The following is a 12,598-nucleotide window of genomic DNA, read 5'->3' on the forward strand; positions in this document are numbered from 1 at the left end:
CGATTTTAAAAAACAGTCGTTATATATTTACCTCCTACCATTGATGTAAAACATCTTTGAAAATTTTGTTCTATCCCAGCCTCTATTTGATCTCAAATTAAATAGTGTCGTTTTGCAATGTACAGTGCGCATATCGCCCTCGCTATAGTAGTGAAATGGACGTTATGACAGTAGTTAACGACCTTCTCTCTACTTTTATATTGGAAATATTAGTCCTCACCCTACATGGTTTGTATGTGTCATTTGAGAAAATATACCAGGATATGTTTCATCACCGTGTACAACATAAAGAACAACACTAGCTGTGACTGGTGCATTATGTAAGAGTTGTACTTTCTGTTAGGCTTTAAAAAAATGTTGTGCCTCTTGGAAACATGTGAGATTATGGTAATTCATATCTAGATCACATTTTGCATCTGTTATGATTTATTTTAAATGTTGTACACATGGCTGAAAATGTGACTGTTGTGACTAGATAACTCTTACCCCTGTCTAGTTCCAGCAGAGTTATCTCTCTTAAATGTAATGGAGTACCTGGTTATGTACATATGAGCCACGGCATTGTTGTCATCTACATGTGCATGAAACACATGCTATCGATTCTACACGAAGTGAATCAGGTGCTTCTTACCTTATTGAGTGCTTCTAAGTCAAGTCTGTAAAAATATTAAAATTGCATCAATAGAATTTTGTCTATATTTTTGTTTTAAATTACAGATAGGATATGCTATAAAAAGTACCGGCCATCAAAAACACGCACGTGTTAATAAACTGTATCAATAGTTTGTACTTATGGAACCCTTACTTAAAGACTTTTAATTTCAACGCCTGTTATACACTATGGCAAAAGGTCCCTTTCTAACAGCAGAAAAAGTTTAAAGAAAATTCTTCAAGCCGATTTTGAGAAACGCGACAAAAAGTAGGAAGTCTAGCAGAACGTATGCCGTAAGATTATATCGTACGTTTACATTTGGGCCATTATGTGTACTCTTTATATACGAACTTTCATTGATATTTTATCTCTACGTGATATAGTCCACCTACGAAGGAAGTCCTGACGAATTTAGTGGAGACGAAACAGCGAGATAATGTGCGGAAAAATTAAGGGGTAAATATATGATGGAGGAATGCATGCAGTAAACGGATTAAATCGTATATATACACACGGACCTTTGAATACCCTTATACAGCGTATTACACTGGCCCTTCTTGATGTCTGAGAACATGTTGAAACCATGAAATAAAACTTGACGAAGTGAGAGGAATAAGTGAAATGGGGGTGTCAATTTCTGGTTATCGGATATAAAAAGAACGTCCAATAACTATCGACTGTATTAATATTTTGTACCTACAGATGCTCTACTTGGAGAATTTCTGTCTATGGATCCGTTCCATCAATGGATTGATTTATTGAAAATTTGTGAAGCCGATTTCTAGAGAGATAGAGTTCAATATATGTTATGTGTACAAAGAGGATAAGGAGATCACATCTTCGGTCCTTCTCTTGCGGTGGAATACTTAAGATAGTTTTCCAAGCTCCCGCCACACAAAAGATTTGATGTCCACCCATAGAACATACATGCATGTGATGCCCTACAAAAAGACATTTTTAAGTCCTTACACTCTAGCAACTGGAGGAACTCCCAGCCTGGAAGATTGGCCGAGATGACAGGCTGTGGTCCAGCTCTAGCATCCAATTATGCTGAGGGTCACCCTGGACATGCGCATACTGGTGGCCCGCAAAGCAGTTTTCCGTGCCGTCTTCGGTCGCAAAGTCGGCATCTTTTTCGATTCGCCTGTTTGCTCTTCTCTCGTCCTTGACTATTGCTGCCAGCGCGTTGAAATAAAAATCCTCTAAGAAAGAGTTCCATAAGTACAACCTATTGATACAGTTTATTAACACTTGCGTGTTTTTGATAGCCTGTACCCCCTAAGGTGCCCCTTATTTTGCAGTGACTGATTGGAGGTCATGTTCTGGTAACCTATGTAATTATCATAATTAATAATTTTACCATCCAATCAGATGAAGTCTTATATCTTAGCGTTTGGAGACTGAGAGTGTGCACGAAGATCTTACTTATACATTTTGGTTGTTAAGTATCACTTAATCTTCTTGTGGCAAGTACTTGACCCACCATCCACTCCCCTTTATGTCACCCCAATTTCTGGAAATCGGTTACAAGTATGCTAAATTTCCTAGTTCCAAGGACTTCGAGACAATATTCAAAATCAACAGAAGGCTTCTGAAACTCGTAAATACTCCACAAGGACATGAAGACAACACGAGAAGTCTTCAATTGCACACTTGTACGCTTTCTTGTGGTTTGAGTCATTAGTAAGCTTTTCGAACCAGAATACCAATACTTCACTTCATTTATCCCAAGATCACAAGATACGACCCAAATGCTTAACACAATTAATTAACCCCTATCAATATCATAAACCATTCCTTCATATAGTCCGTAATTTTTCTACACTTAGCTTCATATTGCACTCGTATTTCTCCAGTCAGGTTAAAATTAAACCAATGCATGCCATAAAGAGCTTCCATCTGCATTAACTAAGTGGTAACCAATTATATACTGAATTGGGAATAATGAATAAATAAAAAGCTCGGTGTGAATAAGGAATAAGTTACCAACTTCATTTCAGTGTCGCTTGATTACGTGGTAGTAGTCTGGTTTCATACAAGTCAATGGGGCTGTTCCATTCTTTATTTCTCTTACCTTCTTTTTAAATTGTATTTTCAAGTTTTGAATTTTTAACGTAGCTTTAACAGTTTGAGTCATATCGTAGCGATGACCGCATTGTGGTAGTTTATATTAATGTTTTACTATCCTGCATCTTTCTTATTTCCAATTTGCTTATGACACTACTGTACTGTTAAAAAATCTGCTTCCAAAGATAATATATTTTTCTCTGTGTTTAAATTTTAAAATCATCTATGGGATGCCAAAGGAAAGATCCGCCCCGGGTGCCAAATACTTTAGGTATGCCCATGACTGGAGGTCAGATTGGCACAAGTTTCACTTATGATTAAATTATACAACATGACTAGTTTCTGAGTGAAAACCCATGCCGACAAGATAATTCATTCAGGATTAGTGCCAACATTTACAAAATAGCCACTCTGGTGGCAATAGTGGATTTCTGAGTTGCAACATTTTCTTTTAGGACCAACTGAGATCATACGAAGTTTATTGATAAAAATCCCATGTTAATATGGCCATCTCTTCTGGAGGAGTATTGAAAAAAAAAAGTTTCTCAGAATGGAAACAGCAGCAGGGAGGATGAACAGGCCATTTGCTTAAAAGTCCATTTGTAAAAATAAAGCTTCTTACAAAAATGAAAATTATAAGGTTAATAACGTTAAACCAAAGCCTCTAACCAAAACCGAGAGTTCTCTAATTGGGTTAGCTCATTTTGTTACTCTATCTTTGTCGTTCGTTTTTTTATGTTTTGTTTACCCGTCGAACACTCATTTCTGGTCGCACCCTACCTGCTGCTGTTTAGATAAAAAGAAATTGAAACAAGAACTGTATAATGTCTCTTAATCTTGAACGTGAATCAGGAAATGAATTTAAAAAATGTATAGATGAAGCTAGAGAAAATCGTTTACATGAAATAATACGACGAATCCAACGTGATTGTTATTCAGAGTCACATTGAGATATTGGACTTAAAAATATTGATATAAAGTCTAAAAATAATGAAAAACTAATATCTTTTAACCAGAGATTTTATCAAGACCTATGCGATATCTCGACCAAGGATCATGCAAATTTATTGTCGAAAATCCCTGTGGGGTAGCTTGTGCTTTTAAAAACTAGTTTTTGAACTTAATCAAGTCAATATCCCTGAACACCAAGTATAATGAATGTTTGGCAGAGTATGTGCATCAACTCCATTAAACACAACTAAAATATTGCAGTTATCTGTAATTACTTTAGGTATTTGTGTATATCGTTGAGTAACGTAAATAACGTCTGTGTTTTTATGCATGTCTCGAGAAAGAATCTTAGCTGGATTTGCTTGTTTGTCCAGCATTTCGTCGTCATATGCCACGAGATTATTAATAAATCCATCGAGGTCATTTACAGATGGGGCTTCATCAAGATCGGTGACAAAATTAATAATATCATTACCATCCTCGTCCAACAATTTGCGATTTTATTAAAATCTTTAAGTATATCGTAGCATCTTTGATCATCTATGGATGGTGCCACTAAATATAATTTATCCTATCTGAGCCATCTATTTATCAGATTAGGCAACAATTGTGTTTTACCCGGCTGGACCTATTATTATCTTTCTGATGGATTTAGGTAATGCTGAAATATATTTTATTGGTTCTCTCTTTCGTGTTTCTGAAAAATATATGGTATCCATGTTGTACAAATGTAATAAATAATATGGATTTATATTGCGTTCGGTGCAGAATATCCTTCCCCCACAAGTGGATTAACAACAATAATAATTAAAATAAAAGCGTGCACTTACAGGCAAATGTGTAAAATGTGGTACCAAAAATACAAATTTATTTATTTCGTATGAAGACAGATGAGGATATTGCTACTCCAGGAACTCCATGGGCTAAGTATCCAGGATAAAAACATCTTCCTGGATGTAATTTTTGTGTCCTGGAAATCGAGTTGATATCCGACTTGACGAGCGATATCAACAAAGACCTGGAGAGTATCCAATAAAAGCGATTGATCAAGCATGTCACGTTCATGATGTAGCGTATAAAAATAAAGATTTATAACAACAAGTTGTTTCACTCGTTAAATTCCATAAAAATAAATCTCTCACACAAAAATCTGTTAGCTTCATAGTAAAATCTGCGATGTAATGTTAACTAGTATAAGGGGTCGGTAATTAATCAACCAATTATTTTTATAACGGAATTGATTTATCCAAGATAATATTGGATGGGTAGAGCAGCGATTAGTAAATTTGCTAATGCAGCAAATGTCACACGATATGATGCTGCAAATTGGTTAGCACGACAGGCAGTATGGCAAATTTATTCACCACCACCTAAACAAATTCAGTATGATCATTTTGATATCAACACTCCTAATGAAGTTCATCAAGCAGATATTTTATTTTTACCACACGATACTATTAAATTGGTAGACGTCAATCACGTACATACAAATACGCGTTGAGTGTCTTTGATGTTGAAGTAGATATAGAGAAGAAGAACCACTATCAGCTGAAACAGCAGCTGAAGTTGTATCTGCTTTTGAACGAATTTATCAACGAGGACCCTCGCGATGGCCACTGTTGCTACAGGTTGATCCTGGCAAGGAGTTTCTTGGTGCAGTATGATTTCTGAGGCAAAATCATAACGTCAAAATCAGACGAGGACATACTTCAATTCATCGCGATCAGGCAATTGTTGAACAATTGATTTGAACACTTGCTTATAGATTATTTGGTAATCAGTATGCGAAGGAAATAATTCAGAAAGATATGAGATCTCGTGAAAGGGTTGCAAGACTACCAAAGATGATAGCTGCGTTAAATAATGAAATTACACGTACGATTTCTATGAAACCCATCAATGCGATCATAAAACACTTAATACCAATACAACGACATGACTTTTAAAAACAACCAGTACTACGTAATGTGACTGTCAGATATTTATATGAACCTGGTGAACTTGAAGGTGGTAAAAAAGAACGAATCATCTTATTTTGAGTAATATTACAGCTACAATTTCAAGCTTGGTAAGATCCACGGGTAGACCTGTAATCTACAAATTAGATTCAAGTGCTCTTGAATGTGGATTTACACATGAACAATTACAAGTAATTCCTGAAGACATACAATTATCACCGCATTCACTTTTGTAAACTAGCAACTCGACGTCAATTACATTTAAAACAGGTCAGCATCACATTTTCGCGTGTGTAATATAAATTACCATTAATTCTGTCTACGGTAAATTGTCTTGGATTATTATTTGAATATTGCCACAACATTACTGTGTTACAGCTCGCACAATGATTATTCTTTCGTTGTTTCAGCGTCATGATAAATTCAACATCGAGACTATAGTCGCGCTTAATTTTTGTCACACTGTTCATAACTAACTCTTTTACCACATCATTATCAATAATATTATCGCTATTACCAGCAGTTTCTGTAAAGTCTATGATAACCCTCTGCAGCTGAGATATTCTTCTGAGTCGAGACACTGCGAGATAAACTATATTAGTATCAGAAATAGTTAATCCTTGTGACGAATGAATCGTTATAACATATCCTATAGTCCACTGAGTTTTGTCCATCAAGCTCTCACCAACACTGACAGGAACTAAAATAATATCATTTAACACAAGAGCTTGTTTTTCTGACGATCCTGGTATATCAACGTCAAAGTTTTGTCTTCGCGTATCTGCAGGTCGATAACATAATTGTACAGGTAAATTTGAATTTTTTTCTTTATGTAAGATAAATAATTGTTGTTGAAATGTATCACAAACTATCTTTCTATTTTCAACTATCAAATCATCAGGTCTCCATAAATTCTAAAAATTGTTAACAGGAGTTTCTGAAATTGTTTCACGCAATATTTCAGACTGAATCTTGTTTGGCTGTAGTCTGATTAATTTCTTAAACTCTCTTAATTCTGGATCAAGCGCTCTAAGATCATCAGTTATTTTCTCATAATAATCTGCAAACCTTTTAGCCATTTATATGGAGACAATCCAACAAAAGGTGGGTTTGGCCGTTATCACCCCACATTATTACAGCAGTATTTTTGGTGAACAACCGATCAAGAAATATTGTTTTATTTCTCCAGTGACACTGTACATATTTCATCTCAGATAATAATCTTTGGAACATATTTTTCACCCGTTCGATCAGGAGTACATGTATCTCCCTTCTTTCAAAAGAAGCTGTGATAAGTATGAGATTTAACTCCTCGTTCGTTCATTCCTCTGGCCAGTCTATGTGTAGGTGTTAAAACAACCATATCTACAAAGTTTGAAGAACTCTGACGTAATATGTCAATCACACGTGTTGTTTTACCAGAACCCTCCCGGTCCATTAAGATAAATAGTCTTATGTCTGGCGACAGGATCATATACCTATGATGCTGATGATAATTTTCATATTTTATTATTTTTGTAATAAATAGTTTTGTTTTCAACGTCGACAGATTCAGAATAACTAAGTATCTTTCCTTATCTATTCGCCCCATGATGAATAAGAGCCTATATGTTATTGTTCTAATAATCCTGCATGTTGTTATTAAATAAAATGAATCTGTAGCGACTCTATCGTGGTATCTTAAAATCGGTTCATCATCGATAATAAATATATCGATACTTACGCATATATTGTTGTTCTTAAATGAGTTAACTGCGGTGACTCACCATCAATATAACTCACAATTGTATAAAATTTAGTTTCATTTGGCTAGAAAACTGTTTTCGACCTATAAACCTATTTCTCTTCGTTGTATGAGCAATTATTAAAACTAGTTCAGCATTAGTTATAATCTATTAAGATGTCGTTTATGATCATATGATCCTCCTTGGGTAAAATTTAGCAATTGTTTTTATACCAAGATCTTTTGCGATTTCTATCTCAGAATCGGTTATATCATGATTTTCATCATCAGAATATTTCTTTTGCTGTGGTAACAAAAGTTGTTTCTGCGGACTATATTATATATTTCTTCATTTACAATCAGTGATATCAGTATTTTTACATCAAGCATAAACCGTAATAATACTGTTGGTGACCACATTTTTTTCCTAACAATTGTTTGCCAAACTGGACATAACAAATTGGATGAAGATTTTTGGCAAATTTAAATGACTCGATACAAGCGAATCCAGCCGGGTCAAAATCTGTTAATGGTCTGTTTATCGATACTCTGGTCATCTCTTGTGTGGGATGCCCAAATAGCCCAAAATTCTTAGAACACTCTCCCATTCTAAGAAAATGTATGGGGTAACATGTGACCATATCAATCGAGATGACATCTATATAATCGCATCTGGTATTTTACAATCCACCATGTCCGTATTCAACACAACTTGATATTATATAATCGAGAAAATGAAACCTCGTAGGCTTTCACGATATTTTCTCTCTAGCAAAATGAGCCGCGAATGATGGAATCGGAAAACAATTACTGAGCAACTTTTCATGCATGACATCGTCATGGGTATATTTCAGAGCAAGACTTTTCATTTCTTCATGGAGAGATTCTGATCGATAAATCTCCCCATTAGGTCTTACAAACTGATCAAACTTATTTTCTTCGATACGGACACTTCCATCGGTTTTTATTAATTCGTTGTGGTTTTCTTAGAACTACGAAATAACCATTCTGATACAGGATCATTCTTACCTATTTTGTTAATAAACTTAAACATATCACCGTTATAGAACACAACAGTTTGATTTCGTGGAAATATTGTTATAGCCGATGTCTACGCATGCTCATTATGATCAATAATACTTATCGGAGATCCTTTCGATTGACATCACTATTGATACAAAATCTGTTCTGTTATTGTTTTTACTTTTATTGGGAATTTTAATTTCTTTCCTAATTCATCAACATCATTTAGTGTAACTCCTTTACCCTTCACTGATTCAGCTCTTGTTTTTTACGTCTTCGATCCGTTAAACCATTTTCATGTATCGGGTTTGTAAAATATACAAATATTCGCTCGGCTACACAATTTATTTTCAAAACTTTCATTGGTTTGAGATCACTTACGCTGGATTTATCGGTTTATCATTTAGCGGGTATATTACATAAAGGACTGCGGTCACAGGATACGCTCTTTCATCATACGGTTTTGTACTACTAGTTAACATTCCTGGTTTGGAAATTTTATTTAACGTAAGAATATTTCCAGTGTAAAGACGGACGGTCATGTTTGTCACGGATGATCCTAGTATTGTCTAATCCCACAATAAATATTTCTCTGAAAAAATATCTTTGATTAACGAGATAATTAATAATCGTCGACGCTCATTGGTCATTCGTTGAAGCATCAATGACATCTTTATTGTTAATGATTTTGAATGTTGATCACACATGAAATGTGCCAGCTCTGCTAAATCCTTTCTTGGCATCACAAATACTTTCAATCAGAGTTTCCGTCGCATCAACCAGAGTTAGCCTCCGCAAGTCAGGGGTTATTCTATCAAGATCGAATTTAGATTTAGAAGGTTCAATTAGTACCAAAACTATGTTTGAAGTGTGGTGTTGGGGTTAGAGAAAAAACGCAGTTGTGTGTGCAAAGTGATGGTAAAAAATACAGAGATCTGAAAAGATATTACGATAAAAAGACAAAACACCGACAATAATGACAAGGTTACAAGAAAACTATCTAGCCAGATTTTAAAGATTACTATTTATACAAGAAATATTAAAGAAATGGTACAAAATGAATTTATGAAACATCGCATCATCAAGGATTACGAGGCATCACGTGATGTTATCACTAGGCAGTGTCCACTAAAAAGAGCAGTTGGCAATGTCATTGATACTGATTATCTCAGATATACTGCTGAGGGGAAGACAAATTATCTCTCTCAAAAATTTGTCTACAAATGTTTCCACGGGGTATTCGAATACGGTCTTGTGGCTGATCGTATCAACGGCAAGAAACTCGTTAATTCCTTGGGTAATTCCTTGTGACTGATCGTATCAACGGCAGGAAACTCGTTAATTCCTTGGGTAATTTACCAGGTATTATACATGGTCAAAATAACAAATTTAGAAATGCAGACGAAGAAATGATATTTGCATTGACATATCCAGCTGGCAAATATTTTGATTTTTGCAGGTGTTCAATACACTGGTCGCAAATAATATAACCAAATCAGTATCTCTCAACTGTGTTAGATACAAACAGATCAAGGTAGATAACTCTGTCAAGGTAAGCCTTCTCCGGTAGAGTAATTAATTAGTTACCCCGCATGTTACTGTGTAATATAATTTTTTGTCATCATTCAGTGTCTAATTAGCTGTTAGTTGAGTAACTTTATTTTGTAATAGTTGAAATTAGTAGAAGGGTATTTACCCCTTTTAATTTTGTCCCCAAATAACTTCGTCAACGACAAAATCAAGACAGAAAAACATTAAATCACACACGCTCCTTTTATGTGTACAATATAGCTAAGTTAGTTTTAGATCTCTAGGTAAATAGCTGTATACATATCTACTTGTATCTTAACGTTGACAAAGTCAAAGGCAGAAATATAATGTGTGTTTATTTTAATACAGTGAGTTCTGGAAAATGGAAATAAATCCACGCTGTAGTTTATTTACTCAGTATAATAATAATCACAGATAGCGTCATAATAATTTCGGAAACATACATCAGCAGGGTTGGTACGTAGTGCAGTGCTAGCGTGTCTGATTCTCTTGCCCCAGTTCCAAAAAGGGATTTCATTTACACCTCCTCTGGGTTTCATATTGGGGTGTGTGTGCATGAAATTGAAAAGCCTAGATAACCCTCTGAATCTAAAAATATTCGTTTCGTTTTGGGATTTCGCAGGGGAGAATTATCGAAAAGAATTGGATGAACCTCCAAAAATAAATCGTTGAGTGATGTGAGCTCTCAATCTACTAAAAGTTATCTCACACAAAAACGTTCAGAAAGAACGTCAGCCAAACTGAAAACGCTCATGGGGTGCCAAGAAGACCATAAGAAAGGTTTCACAAAAGGAGCCTATAAAATGCAAATGAAGGGACCCCTTGAAAGGATATCCGCTCATCGTGCTACGTTTTGTTCTTAAAAATTACATTTTAATATTATTATACTATTGTTATAATAGTATTATTATACATTTTACAATAAAACGAAATATGGAAATATTAATAATATTAAATATTAAAATGCATGCCATGAATATATAAGAAACAAAAGATCTGAATACATACATGATAATAATTATTTCGGTGAAACTCAAGGACATGAATTTATATACAGCTTATTTATAGCAAAATCAAAGGGGTATTGTTTGTAAATATAAGTGGAAAGCTATACAATTTTGTCTGAGTCACCTTTAAAAATAAAATATCCTATACAATCTCCAAGCCACAGCACTGTATATGAAGTTGAAGATTTATAAATATTTAAATCAGTAAGAAACAACATATTCAATATTTTTTCTAATACTTACTTTTTGAAAGGTTATGCACAGTGTATTATATTTTTTATTTTGAGAGTCTGGTGTAACAGAAATGGACACAGAGATGTATTCCAGCATCAGGAAACTAGAATATGGAAGAATCACTTGTCCTCAAACAAGTGTAACGCGAGTATGCGCAGATAATTAAATTGGGCAGCATGACGCAAAAAATAATTCCGGAAATATTGCATCCAGTAGGAAGGTCAATGCAAACAGTTTTTATGCGTATCAAGGTTTAGGGAGATGGATGATGCTGCAGAAATGATAAGGAACAAAATACCCAGAGTAAAAATAATTCCATACAAACATAAAGAAGAGCTTGGTAACATTTTTGGAAATGATCTATATCTTATGTCAAAAATCACAGTTATTTAACAAGTTCAGTGTTTGTTGATAATAAGTAAACTCAGGAAAACAACAGCAACTACAGTGAAATGCCCAAATCTTAAAAAAAACAAGCTTGATGATTACATTCAGTACCATAGGATAGCATGATGAATTACACTGAACAGCAAAATACTATAGATGCAAACGAAGCAGAAAGAAGATAGAGGATCCATAGGAAGAAATTTTTGCCATCATGAGTCTTGTAAAAGTTGTTATATAAAAAAATGAGAGTCTTAGAAAAGATGAACGTGTATTTGACTTTGTTTGCAAGTTCTATCTTTCTAATAAGTTGTTGGCTTTTGCAATTGCTTCAAATGCATTTCATTCGTAACTTTTCACATTTCAAAAGTTTGAAAAATGCCAAATTATTTTTCTTTAATTGTATTGAAAACTGACAAATTCTTCCCTTAGGGTGTATTTCAAAAGTATTTTAATCCATCTTAGTTAGAAATTGATCCATGATTTGCTTTTCAAGCAAAATTCATATTCTTCATTTATTATTACGAATTTGTTTATTCAAAAATGTGGCATTTGTATGAAGATGGGAAATTTGCAGAATGTGTCTTCTTGGATTGTGTAGATTTGATCGCATGTTTCGAGTGCAATGACTGTCCCGTATGCAAATGTTACTTATTCATACTATGTTTTTATTACACCAATATAATGGTATTATCTGCTGTGTGTATGATTCTATAATAGGATGAAGAGAGTAGATACTATGGGTTTTTATTACCTCAATATTGATGTTTTGAAATGTAATTATCTATAGTGTGTATCATTCTATAACGGGATGGTGAGTTGTTGTTGTTGTTGGGTTTAACGCCATTTTTCAGCACACGATAGGCTGGCTATACATGGCGGACAGTATTAATGGTGGAGGAAGAACCCGGGAAAACCACGGAAAGAACCACCGACCCATGAGAAGCTACTGGAAAGCTTTCTCACATACCCACATTGGCTGAATCCGAGACGCGAACCAGAGCAGAGGTGAGATGGCAGTGATCAGTAACAGACAGTGCTTTAGACC

Source organism: Sinohyriopsis cumingii, chromosome 17, assembly GCF_028554795.1.
Source record: "Sinohyriopsis cumingii isolate HCF-2022 chromosome 17, ASM2855479v2, whole genome shotgun sequence".
Lineage (NCBI taxonomy): Eukaryota > Metazoa > Mollusca > Bivalvia > Unionida > Unionidae > Sinohyriopsis > Sinohyriopsis cumingii.